The 15,931-nt window shown below is 38.8% G+C and overlaps 1 long non-coding RNA gene and 2 other non-coding genes across 10 annotated transcripts; 1 reads left to right on the top strand and 2 right to left on the bottom strand.

Moving 5' to 3' along the window:
* Positions 1-1,618: 1,618 nt before the first annotated feature.
* On the bottom strand, positions 1,619-1,725 carry LOC112183173. The gene has a single exon (XR_002929764.1). It is a non-coding gene; the product is annotated as a small nucleolar RNA R71 (small nucleolar RNA).
* Positions 1,726-2,973: 1,248 nt separating this feature from the next.
* On the top strand, positions 2,974-11,538 carry LOC112180115. Of its 4 annotated transcripts, none has more exons than XR_005804436.1 (11): positions 2,974-3,253; positions 7,923-7,988; positions 8,999-9,094; positions 9,179-9,272; positions 9,373-9,440; positions 9,628-9,865; positions 9,950-10,297; positions 10,414-10,553; positions 10,665-10,960; positions 11,042-11,223; positions 11,345-11,538. It is a non-coding gene; the product is annotated as an uncharacterized LOC112180115 (transcript). The 4 variants fall into 4 exon arrangements; XR_005804433.1 differs by having other exon boundaries at positions 10,389-10,553; XR_005804434.1 differs by having other exon boundaries at positions 9,373-9,443; positions 10,389-10,553.
* Positions 4,135-7,075, bottom strand: LOC112175407. Of its 5 annotated transcripts, none has more exons than XR_005804428.1 (7): positions 6,953-7,075; positions 6,717-6,796; positions 6,338-6,617; positions 6,076-6,187; positions 5,823-5,915; positions 5,606-5,711; positions 4,135-5,512 (listed from the first exon to the last, which is right to left on the bottom strand). It is a non-coding gene; the product is annotated as an uncharacterized LOC112175407 (long non-coding RNA). The 5 variants fall into 5 exon arrangements; XR_005804427.1 differs by having other exon boundaries at positions 4,135-4,455; XR_005804430.1 differs by having other exon boundaries at positions 4,135-4,455; positions 5,871-5,915.
* Positions 11,539-15,931: the final 4,393 nt, after the last annotated feature.

Raw genomic sequence — 15,931 nt, 5'->3', positions numbered from 1 at the left:
TCCGGAGTAGGAATACCCTTTAAGGAATCTAATGATCCATGAGCCTTGAAAAGCCTTGGGTATGGTTCTTGATGCCATTATGAATTGAATAACTATTGTAATTTATGCATTAAATTTGGCTAGGAGGATACCCTAGTGACCTAGTTTTCATTTCTTGATAAGTTTCTATTATCTTTATCTTTAGTTGCAATATTAATTTTCAATTGTCAATTTTATTTTCTTCGCAATTAAAAAAAAATCAAATTTCACAAACCACTTTCATTGTCCATACCATTTGGTTGTGAGTTTCCACATTTATTTGTGGTTCTCTTGACTAATTTTAGGCTTGGTTGTTCCGAGCCGGGTATGTAAATAGCTTGGTGCTATTTTTCTAGGTTTTGTTTGTTAAATTGTTGGTGACTTAGTAATCGGCATAACCAAGGATTAAAGTTAGCTTTTCAATCCCCGTGGTACGATAATTTCGGGTTCAAATATTTCCCACTTCTTTGATGACCGTGCCCTTATTGCGCGTAAGTTGCATTTAAGCACATCAAATCAAATGGCGCCGTTGTCGGGGATTAAAGTGTAATAGCTTTAATCCCTTGGTTTTTGGTTGTTAGGTCACTTGCATTATTTTCTTAATTTTAATTAATTTTTCTTTGTTTGTTTAGATTAAAAAAAAAAAAAAAAACTGTTTCTTTATTTTACTTTTTTTATTTAGATTATTTCCTACTTGTGTGTTTGTTTGTTGAGACGTTGTGATTATTTCTATCGAAGTGACAGGCCTTGTATTACTCTGTAATACATGTAAGACATGAGCATTGATAGCGATCGTCACTTGCCTTGACTTGTTTGCTAGCTTTTTATTAGGTTTCCTACTTAGTCGTTAATTTCTTGAGTTGTTGGTTTTCATCATTTCTTTGCTTTTGTTATTTTATTTTCTTGTTTAATTGTTGTCTTTCTTTCTCTTCTTAACCCCTCTCATTCATTGTAAAAAGTGAAATTGGAGTCTCAATGTCTATTTTTGTGAATTCTTGAGTACTCATTACATGGTCTCATTTTTGTTCCAAGGTGTATGAACGAAGCATCTTCTTCATATCAACCGATCACTCTTAGAAGCGGAAGGGTATTGAGTGAGGACACTAGAGGGAGACCAAGAAGGAGGATTCGAAGGCCATTAGTGACCGAGAGTGCTCCACCTCGAGTTCTTGATCAAGAGAGAGTACCTCTAAGACATTCACAAGGAGAAGTCAACATGGGAGACGCACAAAATCCTCCCCAAGGCAAGACTATGAGGGAGTATACTAGCCCCACTATTGTTGATCACCCTTCTTGCATTGTACTCCCTCCATGTGAGCATCACTTTGAGATCAAGCCAACTACCTTGAGCATTCTACCCACATTTAATGGCATGGCTTTGGAAAACCCTTATGACCACATTGCGGAGTTTGAGCAAGTGTGTACTACCGTTCAACCTAATGGTGTCACTTCTAATGGTTTGAAGCTTAGATTATTCCCTTTCACACTCAAGAACCATGCAAGAAAGTGGTTGAGCAAGTTGCCTCCTAGATCAATACGTACATGGGTTGAGATGCAAGAAACTTTCTTAGGAAAGTACTATCCTCCTTCAAGAACTTCCAATGTTAGAGATGAGCTAATTGCATTCCGACAACTCCCCCAAGAAAGTTTCCATGAGTGTTGGGAGCGCTTTAAGGATCTTGAAATGTCATGTCCTCATCATGGTTTAGAGAAGTGGTTTCTTGTGGACAAGTTCTATAGAGGATTGATGGCGGACCAAAGACAGAGTTGACACTTTTAGTGGTGGAACTATTGCAAGAAATCTTCCCGATGCCGCTTGGGACACATGAAGAGCTTTCACTTAATTCCCTTCATTGGGATGATCATGATGCAAGGAGACAACAAGCACCTAGCAAGGAGAACACATCGAGCCGTGGTGGAATCTATGAGGTTCAAGGAACATCATCCGAGCCTTCTATGCATGAGTTCAAGAGGCTAGAAAGCAAGATTGACCAATTTCTAAACCAAGTGAACCGGATTCCTCCTCAAGCTCAAGTCAAGATGGCAACATCTACATCATGTTTGCTTTGTGAGAGTCTAGCACATTCCACTCAAGAGTGTCACTTATCATCCAAGTTTCCAGACTTTATTGAAGGACAAATGAACCAAGTGGGTAATTTTGTGCCAAGGAACCAAAGAAATGATCCTTACTCTAACACTTATAACCCCGGTTGGAGGAATCATTCCAATTTTTCTTGGAGAGACCAAGGAGGTTCATCTAGTGCATTTCAAGGTGGAAAGCAAAGCTTTAGAGGTGGCCAAGGTCAAGACCGATCATCAAATTTTTCTCATTGTGGCAATGCACACCAAGGAAATACCCAATTTTCACAATATGGTCAACATGGACAGCAAGCATATGGGTCTAATTCTCAAGGCCAATCTAGCTCAAATCAAGGATTTCATGTTCACAATACCCCTCTCGGGTTTACACAAGGTGTTGGCTATAGTGGTTGCAAGTTTCAAGGAAATCCTAACTCATTTCAAGGCTCCCACCAAGGAGAGAACTACAATTCCCCTCCTATTCTCCAAGACATTCCTATTCAAGCTCCAAATGAACCAAAGAAGCTTAATTTTGAAGACTTGATGGGAGATTTTCTCAAGGTTCAAACTTCTACTAATGCAGAGACCAAGCAAAAAATCTCACTACTAGAATAATGTTAATAGACATCATGTCATAGACATCGGTTAGGAATTGAGGCGATGTAAAAAAAATTTCTAACATCGGTTCTTAAAAATCCGATTTCTATATGTACATTAACATCGTTTCTAATAGTTAACCGATGTCTACATTTTTTTTCAAAATTTTGAAAAACGCGGAAAATGACTAAGTTACAAAATTTTCAACGCGGGGGAACAAAATTTCAATTCCCCAACACTTAGTCATATTGACTGCCTCGACAATTTTTTATTCTCAAACCCTACCCACCACGACACAGCACCCGACCTCCTCTTCCTCATCCTCCGCCTCCAACCAGCACCTAACTACTCTCTGCATCGGCCTCCGTCTCCACTCTCCTCCTTCTCTGCCTCCGTCTCCGTTCTCCTCCTTCTCCTCCTCCGACACACCTCTTCTCTCATCTTTCTTCTCAAATCCACCAATGATGCAGTCCATGCCGGAGCTCCACCTTGTTCCCTCGTCGAGCCCGCCATGGAAGATAAGACCTAACATTCAAGACAAGGCTCGCCGTCGATTCAGGTATTGGATTATTGGGTCTCACTCGATTTTGCGTTAAATTGTTTTGAATTGCTTCTGGGTATCTTTTGGTTAATTTCTCGGTTAATTTTTGTCTAATCCTATGTATCAATCTATATCTATGTGTGTACCTATTTTGGGGGTTACTTCAGGTTTGTTGAGTGGATGGATTGTTGCTGTTCCGGGACTGAAATTACTCTCAAGATGTTGGATACACTACTACACAAAAGGCTTCACATGACGGTTTAAAACTGTCGTCTCACGTTTTGCATTTCAGTGGTCTATCGAGGCGTCGTCTGATGAAACGCTGTCAGACGACGGTTTTCAACCGTCGTATACCGATCATTGGGTCGACGGTTTGCAGCTGACTCCGTCGTCTGATGGACTGGCAGATCTGCCGACATGCTGTCGACAGAAATATGTCGTGGTGTGACTTCTACTCATACCACGGTTTTAGGATTCCAGCGTGGTGTGACTTCTACTCATACCACGGTTTTTAGGAATCCAGCCTTGTCTCTTTGTTGTTCAGAAGTCAGTTTTTATTTTTAAGACGTTGTGTAAATTGTATACACACGACAGTTCTTCCAGCATAAAATGTGGTGTGATGACTTAAAAATTTAGTGCATGTGTGCTTTCACACGACACATATAACTTGAACTGTTGTACCATGACATTTGAGACCATGGTATCAATACAAACCGTCGTCTGAATTGTAGAAATTTTGTTTGATTGTACCCTAAAAACCTCATCAGATGACATATTTTCCTACTATTGTTGTACTGGCAAAATTCAGATTCTGGAAGCAAGAATGACAAAAAGAATAGTAATTTAATCATAATAGAAAGCTGTTATAATCCCATAGCAATCTAAATGGATCCGATGTATCCACAAAATAAGGGATCACATCTTTGAAACTCTTATAGCAAAATACATCCAGAAATGTACCTAAAAATGTCACATAATCACATCTATAGGAGAACTGCAATTAAGGCCAACCCAAAAAAGACCAACTTCTAGCCTCAGTACAACTTCTAGCTAAACAAATTTCTCTCTATCACTTCAAAAGCTTTCGTCACTGCTCCATCTTCCACATGATTGTCCAGTTTATAAGCAGCCTTCAAACCTGGATAATTGTTTTTAGAACAAAACCACCACGACAAACTTGGCCAGAAATGTGCTTTTTAAAGATAGGTTTCCACTTCTCCCTGCAGAACAAAACCACCACATCAAACTTCATGCCTCAAAAGGATACTGAATTGTCACATTTTCCTTTTACCTCCAAGGTTCTCATAGCAATGTAGATTGCTGGAATTGTGCATCTATAGATTAAGAAACAGTTTGTGGTATGCACTGATCTACATAAAATTTTAACTTGTGATAATCCAAAAGACAACAAAATAAACTAGTGCCAGCCTTCGCAGGACAACAATATGAAATCAACATTTGAATATCCGTAATATAGAGATATTAGCATCCAAATATACAAAAGACAGCAGAATAAACTAGTGCTAGCCTTCTGCACTTGAAAAGATGATTTCCAGAAAGGGAAAAGAACAAAGTAAAAGTCCATACAGTCTATTCTAAAAGGGAGATAGCAATTACTATTATGGTTCATGGCTTTATACATGCATTAGCTTTGTAATAGTCCATATACGGATACATGGACAGAGTTATGAATCTGCTCTATCATATGCAGACTTGCAGAGTGCATATGTATATTATCAAACTTAATTACAACTACCATTGCCATAAATAATTAATATATGCAGTGCACATGTATATTCTACATGCAGAGTGCACGTCACATTACCATGCAGATAGATCCGTAGATATATAACAATCAATTTCCCTGTAATTCCAAATTGGACGGAAAGGAATGGCTTAAAGAATAAAGATTAGTTGAAGCGCTGCCTCATCCCAACATCTCAAGTGACTTCCCCTCCATTGGAGGAGTCTTTTAACATTATTGTTGTTCATAGTGATGCTAGCTGATACTTTCCCGTGTAATATTAATAATTACACGGGAAAGTTGATCTTATAAAGTCAAATGCTTAAAAGCATTAGAAAATGCTTAATAGTCCATGAAGTAAGTGGCGGAGATGCCATACAAGCATGAATTACTACCAAAAAAAAAAAGCAACAAACTCAATGCAAAATCTTAGATACTAGACATATATTTAGAAGGAACAATGCAAAGCATAACCACAAATAAATGAAGAGTTCATGGTCAGGGAAGGGCAAGGTCCTAATAATAGAGAGAACCTGCAAACACAAGCCAGAAGTTCAGCAATTCATCTACTCTATAACATAGTTGTAAATTGTAACCATTACAAGTTTCATCTATTATATGAATACCTTGCCACCAAGTTCCACAGGTGGCACTGTTCGCATTGCTTCCATTTGGATCATCTTCTTCACCATCTTTCTTGAATTAAATCAATCAATTAGGACCATAGCATTCCTTCCACAGAGTAATGAGCACAATTAGTTTTATACAATTGTTGGTAAACAATGCTGACACTATTAGATCACAATATAGTATATATATTAATTATCACTCATCAAGGCTCACTATAGGGTAGGATCCAGAGGCATGATGGGTACTTGGGGACTTAAATACCTTCAAACAAGCAAAAATTCCTCGAAGGCCATAGCTACAACCCAGCTGAAAGAATCACCAAGTGCATAGATTAAATACCAATCAACCAGTAAACAATCAACAAAAGGAAGCTTAATAACAGAATAGCACCAGAATGATGAAGCTTATAGAAATCACAAACTTCCTGGAATGAGAATGTAATAAAATTTGTATACAATAGACATACCTTAAGTACCCTTTTTCCTCTAAAGCTCAGTTGCCCATCTTGAATCTCATGCTTCAGGACATTAACAAGATCAATAGAGCTATCGCAAGATTTCAGATACCCTGCATAGTAACTGAATCTCCAGTTTTGAGCTCAAATCGAGCAAGTTGATAATCCTTTTAGAGAGTAGAAACTAGAAAGAGATAAGAATAGTAGGAAATAGACATGAAGACAAATAATAAAAGCTTTGAGACAAATAGAGTGCCAAGTAATTTACAATCACCTTATGAGCTTTTCTCTGGGGCATTTTCACGAACACCTTTCGGTGCATTCTTCAAGTTTCTTCCCCACAGCCTCTAAGTCTTCCCTGACATCTGGCTTGTACTCAAGATTCAAATCCAACTCCGAAACTTTCAAAAAATTCAAAATCAAAGCCAAAAATGCACACACAAATCTGAAACAACCTGATCGGTTTCTTCCCATTAAACACAGCATCAGGTCTCACAAAACAGAGGTTTTTCCATGACTTAATGCAACCACCGAATATATACACATCTGCCTCACTGCAACCCAACAAATTCAATTACCATCAGAATAAAAATCTCAACTTTTCATTCCCATATGCAAATTCAGCTACACATTCAATAACCAAGGAGGCTTACTATTTGATGTCAGTAAGCACTTCTGCAATCACGCCTAAAAGCCAAAATTGCGCAAAGTCTGCTGAACTCTTACCCAATTCCTGCAGATAAAAAATGTTAATCATATACCCAAAATCATTGACAACCCGAAACCAAGCTCAAAATCCCCAAATTTTTACCCGAAATCAACACCCAAATTTTGACCCCAAATCAAACACCCAATCGAAGTTACCAGATCCGAGAGGACGAGAACTAACCAGATTCTAAGACAAATCGTGGATTATTCAGGGATTGGTACCAGAGAGATCTCAGAGGCGGTAGATTCGTGGTTTAGGGCTTCAGGGATGGGTACCAGAGAGATCTCGGAGGCGGTGGATTCGTGGTCAAGGGCTTCGGAGTCGGGGATTGGGAGTAGCAGTGGAGTTTTGGAAAGAGAGTGAATGCTACCACGAGAATTGGGTATTGGTACCAGAGAGTCGGGGTGGCTGTGGAGTGAGTCGGACAGCGAGAGAGTCGGAGTGAGTTGGAGAGAGAGTCGGGGTGAGTCGATCTGTGGGGTTTTGTGGAGTGAATGCCGTGTCGGGGTATCGGTGTGGGCTAGTCTAAGCCAAGGCATTAGTTTTGGAAAGACTTTTTCTCTAGTGCTCTAATTATTTGGTCTGAATGGATATATGCTAGTGTAGTTGTCTAGCTAGCTAGGACACGGCCATTAATGTTGATTCACATATATGTACAAGGCATCAGACCATGGTTTTCCACATATATGTTGTCTGAATGCCACTTTAAAATTTTCAGTTTTGCCGCCTCTTGTTGCCCGGTAAGAGGAAAATGGATTTGGGGGGATGAATGGAGGGAAATGTTGGAGGGAATGTTGGTGGACATGTTTTGCACTTGCAAATCTATGAATTCATACCACGGTTTTAAACAAACCGTCGTATCACCACTACATGCTGAGGAATACCAAATTGTGAGAAACTTGCCGCCTCTATAGTAATTTAACCTCACACCACGCTTCCATTTATAAACGTCTTCTGAAGCAATACATAATTCCAGCATGAAAAACACCCGTTGGTTGAATTCATATTAGAAGACGGAAATTTTACAACCGTCGTCTCAATAATGAGAAATGATTCACACCACGGAAAACAGTGTAGCGTCGTATGAGGGGTGTCGTGTGATTCATTTTCTGTAGTAGTGATATGAAGACCATCTTCTTTTTCCTTATAGGAATACCTTGTTACAGCATCCAAGAACCAGATCTTGTATGTCTTCTTCAGTTCCCCTAGACTCCGGGTATGTTTACTTATTTTTGTTTATCTTTGTTTCCCTCAATCCTAGTCTTTTGAGATAGTGTGGCATGTTATGCTATCAGTGTTGATCTAGAATAATGATGTATACACATGTGAATTGGATTGACAATTTAGCAATATATGTCATGGATCAATTTGGGATGGATCTTTGAAATTTGTGAGTGAGTTCTTGAATGGGGAGTGGGTGATGAGTGTTTGGGAGATTTGAATGGGTTTTGTGAGAGATTTCGAGAACGTGGATGAGGCATTTGGTAGTAGAGACATTCAATTGAGTTGGGTTGATGTGAGGTATGAATTGGAGTATGGTGAGAATGAGGTTGGATTGAAATGTGGTTTTTTCGAAAGGGGGATTAGCTCCTCTGATTCAATTGAGTCTTGGAATATCAGATGTTATGGGGATGCCTTTGGAGTGTAAGTTTTGTGATCTTGAGTTGGCTGAGTTGAAAACGTTGCTAGAAGTAGAGCTGATGATGGCTTGTTTTCCGTGGAAAGCATGAAGTCGCAAACAAGAGGTCATGAGGTGAAGAGGCTGTTCTGGGGAAGTGTTGGCAATGGAGTGTCGAAGATTCAGGTTAAGGCTTTGCACATGTCCCTTCTGTCCAAAATTTTGGTTCTGAAAGGCTTGCACATGTCCCTTCTGTGCTATCAACATTAGCAGAAAATTCATTTCTATTTGAACTTCTTTCTTCTTATTATTGTGTTTTAAATTTAACATATCACTCAAGTTAGATAAAGAAAGGAAATGGAGACTAGGTGTCTGAGTTTGCTAATTTCTAGATTCTTATCTTTTCATGTTCTTATATGTACAATTGAAAGTTTGGCAAAACTGTTTTAAGGAGTTGGTGTCTTCACCCTTTCTGTCAGTTTCAACTACAGTACTTGCAGTCCTTAGAATCGTTGGCTAGTTCTCTTGTACAATCACTACGATCTTACTACCTTTGTATTATTTTAAATATGAATAAGTGGCAATGATGTATTATTTGTATGTCATAGGACTTCTGCTACTATGCCAATACGATCTTTTTGGTTGACCTTCTTCTATATCCAAGGAATGAAAAGTTTTTCATGGTTTGTTTCTCATTTGCTGAGGTAAGCAACAATTTCAGTTACTTTTCTTTTTGAGGGAGTAATTATTCACTTGTCAATTGCTGACTGTTTAAAATGCCTCTGCAGGGGCCATTAGCATGGGCACTGATTGTTTGGCATTGTAGCTTGGTTTTTAGTTCACTTGACAAATTAGTCAGTGTCCTGATACATCTTTTACCTGGTGAGCTGGTCCTTTCTTTATATACCTCTGAAACAAACTTCTAGTACCTCTGAAACAAATTTCTAGTAATTTTTTTTTCTACAAAACTTGTGTTAAGCAGTCCCACAGGTTCTGTAGCATGTGTGGTATCTCTGGACATATATGAGATCGGAGAGAGCTTCCATTATGGTGGTTAGCTAGTTATAAAGAATTTGTGATGGATATTAACGTTGGATCTTCTCATATAGAAATTCAAACTTATGATCAACTGTCTTGTTTTGATGATGATCAACCCTCATGGGTCAAGTGTATGTTAGATAAGCTGTGGTGATCTGTTATGTTCATGCCCCTGAAAATATTGTATTTTTTGTTTCAGGGTTGGTTTTCTTCACTATTCGATGGTGGGATCCAGCAACATGTGCAGCCATGCATCTTGAAGGATCTTCTGCCAGAGCTTCTTGGCCTTATGTAGAAAGCAAAACTTATCTGTGGACATGGTTGTTTGTGGTGCCCCTGGTCGCATACTCCCTCTGGCAGCTTTTGTATTTTCTCATTGTCAACGTTTTACGCCGACAAAGGCTGTTAAGGGATCCTGAAGTGATGACTTCTTACAGGTCCAATCTCTCACCGTCCTCATTCCCTGCGTTTTGGTTCATGTCCTTTCTTTCACCCTTATCTGATTATTTCATTCTTGACAGAGAACTCTCGAAGAAGGCGCAAAAAGCAAACAATTTGTGGTGGCGCTTAAGCGGTTTGCTTGGGGATCAAAATCGATTGTTTATGTAAATTGTTCAAATAGTCAGATAGCACAGAACTCTTGGATGGCTGCTAATGTTGATAATCCCAATGTTAGCTCATCACAATTGATCTTGGTCTACCTGTCGATTGGATTTTCTGCAACATTTATTTTACTGATCAGATCTCTGTTAACAGTTGGTTTGGGTCTTGAGGCATCAAGGGCTTTATTTTCTCAGCTACTAAACTCTCTATTTCATGCACCCATGTCTTTCTATGACTCAACGCCTCTGGGAAGGATACTAAGTCGGGTATGCATTTTAACTAGAAACTTTAATTATAGACTGAGGACTTAATTAAAAAGGACCTAATTGTTTTATGTACTGCATTTTGATTGTTTAGCTTTCATCTGATCCAAGTATCGTAGATCTTGATATTCCATTCAGCCTTGTCTTTGCTTGTGGAGCTACCATAAATGCTTACTCCAATCTTGGAATACTAGCTGCTGTTACATGGTAAGTCCTGTTTGTTTCCATACCAATGGTCTTTCTGGCAATTCAGCTACAGGTAAGCTATTTGAGCTTCTTTTATATCTTGTTGGAATTTGAAATTGAATGAGCAAAGCATGTTCTTTTGCGTGGAAACTTCTTTATATGACACCGTATGTCTTCCTTTCAGAAATATTACTTTTCCACTGCAAAGGAGTTGATGAGGATCAATGGAACAACCAAGTCTTTTGTAGCAAATCATCTAGCAGAGTCTGTATCAGGCGCCATTACAATAAGAGCTTTCAATGAAGAAGAGCGCTTCTTGGCAAAGAATTTTCACCTCATTGACACAAATGCTAGCCCATTTTTTTCATAGTTTTGCAGCAAATGAGTGGTTGATTCAACGGTTAGAAATAATTTGCGCAGCAGTTCTCGCCTCTACAGCACTCTGTATGGTTTTGCTTCCAACTGGAACTTTTAGCTCTGGTTAGTTTTCCTAAATTTTTCTGGAAGCCAGTGACTGGACTTATAGTTATGATTCTTATATAAATTGCTACGTAACTGCAGGGTTTATTGGAATGGCGCTTTCTTATGGTCTTTCATTAAACATGTCATTGATCTATTCAATTCAAAACTAGTGCACTATAAGGAGACTCAAAACATGGATCAATTAAAGGCAGACTCAAAACATGGATGAATATTTTCTGGGATGATGGGGTTGGATGCCAAACTGAAAATTCTTACTGCAGGTATGCTTTTAATGATAAATTTAAACCTAGTTTGTCTTTCTGCCTAAGTTTATGTAGAGTATGGTTTCCTGTTTCTTTTAAGTTTTGTTTTGGATTCTGATTTTGGGTCTTTTTGATGCAGCAAATCTGATATAAAGAGCATAAAGGTGAGGCTAGGGGTGATTAAGAAGAAGAGGAACGTTTTGCTGAAGTATCTGAAGAATAATGTTGCTGTTCTTCTCAAGATTGGCCTTGATATTAATGTATATGGAGGGTTAAGTTTCATGGCTCATTAGTTTTAATGTATATGATGTGTCAATTTCATCATTGTTTTGCTTGGCCTTAATAGTAATTAATACAATTCCCTAATATTTAAAGTACATTTGAATTTCATGTTATTTGTGGATCAGCTTTCTAGTACCAAATACAGCAAGAAAGGGATATGAAAAAAACATCAGTTACTGATGAAGAACTGATGTCAGAAAACACAAATTACATCAGTTTGAAAACAAAAACTGATGTCAGAAAAGAGAAAATACATCAGTTTGGAAACCAAAATCGATGTCAAGAATGAGAAAATACATCAGTTACCAAACAAAAACCGACGTCTAGCATTACTATGAACATCGATATATAAACAAAAATGATGTCTACTATAAATATAGACATCAAGATATAAACAAAAACCGATGTCTAGCATTACTATGGACATCGATATATAAACAAAACCGATGTCTAGATTACTATGGACATCGATATATAAACAAAAACTGATGTCTGGTATAACTATGGACATCGATATATAAACAAAACCGATGTGTAGAATAAGTATGGACATCGATATATAAAGAAAAACCGATGTCTAGAATAACTATGGACATCGATATATAAACAAAACCGATGTCTAGCATAAATATGGACATCAGTTCAAACTATACTACAGAATGTAGATTGAATGTCTAGTGAAATATTATGTACCAAACACACGAAAAGCTTATGAACCACAAGCAAAAATTGATGAGAACCGATGTGTAAAATATTATCAAAAATCGTTTCTAAATCAGAAACGATGTTAAAATGGATAATTGTGTTGTTAGACCTATATTTCATTAAGCATCTAATGCCAAAATATGAAGGTTTGACAATAGCTAAACACACCAAAATGGTGATCACATTAATGTTTTTACATCGGTTCTGGACCTTAAACCGATGTCTGGTTGTAAAATAGACATCAGTTGTTTTGGCGATCTTTAACATCGCCCACTAAGACATCGGATTTTTTTTTTTTTAACATCAATTGTGAACTGATGTCTATGAACTTTATCCTAGTAGTGGATCTCTTCACTAGTTCAAGGGTATCAAACTCTACAACAAGGCATGGGTAGACTAGAGGTACAAGTGGGCCAAATGGCTACCAACATGAGTGAGAGACCAAAAGGAGCCTTACCTTCACAACCGGAGCCAAACCCAAGAGGAAAACTCCATGAATGCAATGCCATCACCACTCTACGTTCGGGAAAGGTATATGATAATCATGTTTACATGCCTACATCTTCTAGTTTCCATACAAATCCTTTATTTGATGATGATGTTGATTTGCATTCATATGGGGCCAAGAGGGAAGAAAATGTACCTCTTGGCCATGTTGTTGACGATCAATTGCATACACATCATGAATCTTTTTATCATAAGGAGGATGGGACCGGAAGGGAAGAAAATGTACCTTCTGGTAATTATGGAGTGGGTGATGTGACTTTGAATGCCAAAAGAAGAAATAAGGGGGTGGATAAGGTAGCTGGAGGGGAAGCAAATGTACCCTCAGGATAAGCTATTCTTGGTAAAGGTTATGGTTTCTTGTCCTTTGAGAATAATGCAAGCAAATATGGGTTAATTGATAGTGGCAAGGAAAGAGCTTTATTGAGAAAGAAAACTTCTAGGGATGAGGATGTTTCGGACCCTAAATTAGATGGTGAGGTCATGAAGGCTAGGGACCTATCTACGGCCGATAACACCTCTAGGAAGGTTCTTGATGACATTAGACCCACCATTCATGAGTTTGAGCCATCTACTTCTAGAGAAAATGAGGGGGAGAATAAGGAGGAAGATCTACATATGCATGGTCGCTCTAGGGATAGGAGTGGTCCGGTCTACTCATCACTAGGCAAGGCCTTGAGGGCTAAGAACCCTAGCGGGACTGTAACTACCCTTAGGGGCACTACTGGAAGTCTCACCTTTGATCCACCTCTTGATTTGAATACACGGGAACCACCACTTCCTTATCCTAATGCCGCAAGAAGAGATAATTCAAACAGGGGCAAGAAGAAGAGTGGCTTGATGAGGGAGATACAAGAAATATTTAAGAAAGTAGATGTCATTATCCCATTGATGGACCTCATTCATCAAGTGCCGGTGTATGCTCAATTTCTCAAGAGCTTGTGCGTGAATAAAAAGAAATTTAAAGCCGATGAGACATTTGAGTTGAAGGAGGAAGTAAGTGCAATTATCCAATGAAGACTACCACCAAAGATGCAAGATCCGGGGAGCTTTACCAAAGGGTGTACCATACGAGAGAAAGTGTTTGAAGGAGCTCTCATGGACTCAGGGGCGAGTGTCAATTTGATGCCCTTGGCTATATATCGGAAGCTTCAAATTGGTGAGTTGAAGCCCACATCGATTAGATTGCAATTAGCGGATCGTAGCACAAGGCGTCCGGTGGGAGTTGTAGAGGATGTGCTAGTGAGAGTAAATAAGTTTATTCTACCGGCCGACTTTGTAGTGTTGGATATGGATGAAGACCCCTACCTTGATAATGAGTTACCTATCATTCTAGGCCGACCATTTATGGCAACGGCGGGTGTGAAGATTAATGTGTTGAAGGGTACCATTAGACTCGAGGTGTTAGGTGACAAAGTGAAGATCAAAGTATGCAATCCATTCTATCCGCCGGACATTATGAAGGAGGTATTCTCTATTGATTTGGTGAAGGGCAATGAAGCCAAGAGTGAGCAGATCTTTGGACCCTTGAATCCTTCCAAGCCTATAATCCGTGCACAAGATCATTTCTCACCTATTTGGGGCTATGACCATGAACCACCATTGAAGCATGATGATGTAGTTCCTACTTCTACTTTGGAGCCTACTATTAAGCTTGACAAGCAAACAACCCCTACTCTTCAGACTTATGAGCAACACAAGAAGAAAAGTTCACCATTGAGTGAAGCACAAGAGGAGTCCATCAAGAAATTAAGGGAGATTTGCGGAGTTGTGAAGAAGAAGGAAATTCCAAAGAGGTATGATTGGCCTCCACCTCCAAGCTACAAGCTCACTTCTTCAATTGCTAGATGTTTTAGAAATGATGGTGAGGCTAGCACAATTGTTGTGGGTGGTAAGAAGACATCCTTTGAGCCACCTTGAGGAAGAAAAGTGAAGAAGACCGGCTTGGGGTCTTTAAAAACAAGCGCTTCTAGGGAGGCAACCCAAGGTGGTTTTGAAATTTACTTGTTCATTTTACATCAATAAGGCTTTTTCGCCATTTTTTTTGGGAGGATGGGAGATGTTCAGAGTTGGAAGTGTGAAGAAAGAATGCATTCTACAGTGGGTAGTTTTTGTTCAGATGTTCAGTTGACTTTGGGAAACTATAGTTTTCAATATACATGATAATTTAAGCTGAAAATTTCTGAAACTATTACTCTATGGGTCTGCTATCTTGTGCCAAAATTTGAGCCATTCTGAGTCTCTGGAACTTCAGTTATTTGGTGGTCAATGTGTGAAGGTCAAAACAGACACAGCTACTGTAGAGTCACTTTGGGAAGCTACATCTTCTACATCCCAATCAATTTGGAGCTAAAATTTTTCAGAGATGTGTCTTCATATGTCTTCTATATATAGGGGAAACAGTTTTTAATTTGAACCTTCCTAGCTTCAGATATAGTGTTCCAAGTAACAGAGGTCAGAAACAGGGCACAGCAGAAACTACAGAACAGATCAGTGAGTTTAGAGGCCAACGATTTTTGACTCATAATTGATTTTCAAGTGAAATTTTAACTAAAGGTAGCTTCATGAGTCTAGTTTTATATTAGTCTCACCCTCTGTCCACCTCTGGAGCTTCAGATATTTTTGTGTCAGTGACTAAGGGTCAGCAGAAGTCTTCATGACATATTGGCAATTTTGACCAGCTTTAGTTTTCATCTCAGTTGGAGATAGGTAGCTCTCTTTATATGGATAGAAACCTCTCTGAGTCTACTTTCCAATTCAAGCAGTCTCACTTACTTATCAGTTTCTGATTTTGAGATATGGGCATTAAAAGACATAAAGGTCATTGTTGGTAGTTTTCTGTACTCACTAGTTTTGTTCACTCGGGTTGGTTGGACTTCTTTGCACTTCATTTCATCTTTGAAGGATAATGTATGGGTAGTCTTGGGGTGTGTTGGAGGTGGTCAAGGCCATGATCTTAATGAAGGACCTTGTCCTTATTCTTTGATGGGCTATTTGTGATGCATTGCTCTTGGACACTTCATATTTCTCCATGAAGTCGATCTTTCATGAGCACCTAGAGCTAGCTTGGAGTATACGTTAAGGAAGTCAAGGCCTTGTGCCTTGAGGTTGGTGTCTCATATTTGTCTTCTCCGAAGGTCGTGAGCAATGGAGGTCTACAAAGGGGGTTTTCCGTATCTTTTCTCTGCATTTAGATATTTACTTTCTTAGTTAATTTTTGTGCCTTCGTCTGAAC

The sequence above is a fragment of the Rosa chinensis genome, chromosome 1 (assembly GCF_002994745.2).
Source record: "Rosa chinensis cultivar Old Blush chromosome 1, RchiOBHm-V2, whole genome shotgun sequence".
NCBI lineage: Eukaryota > Viridiplantae > Streptophyta > Magnoliopsida > Rosales > Rosaceae > Rosa > Rosa chinensis.
The sequence above is the reverse complement of the archived record's forward strand: the minus strand, read 5'-3'. Positions and strand labels throughout refer to the sequence as shown.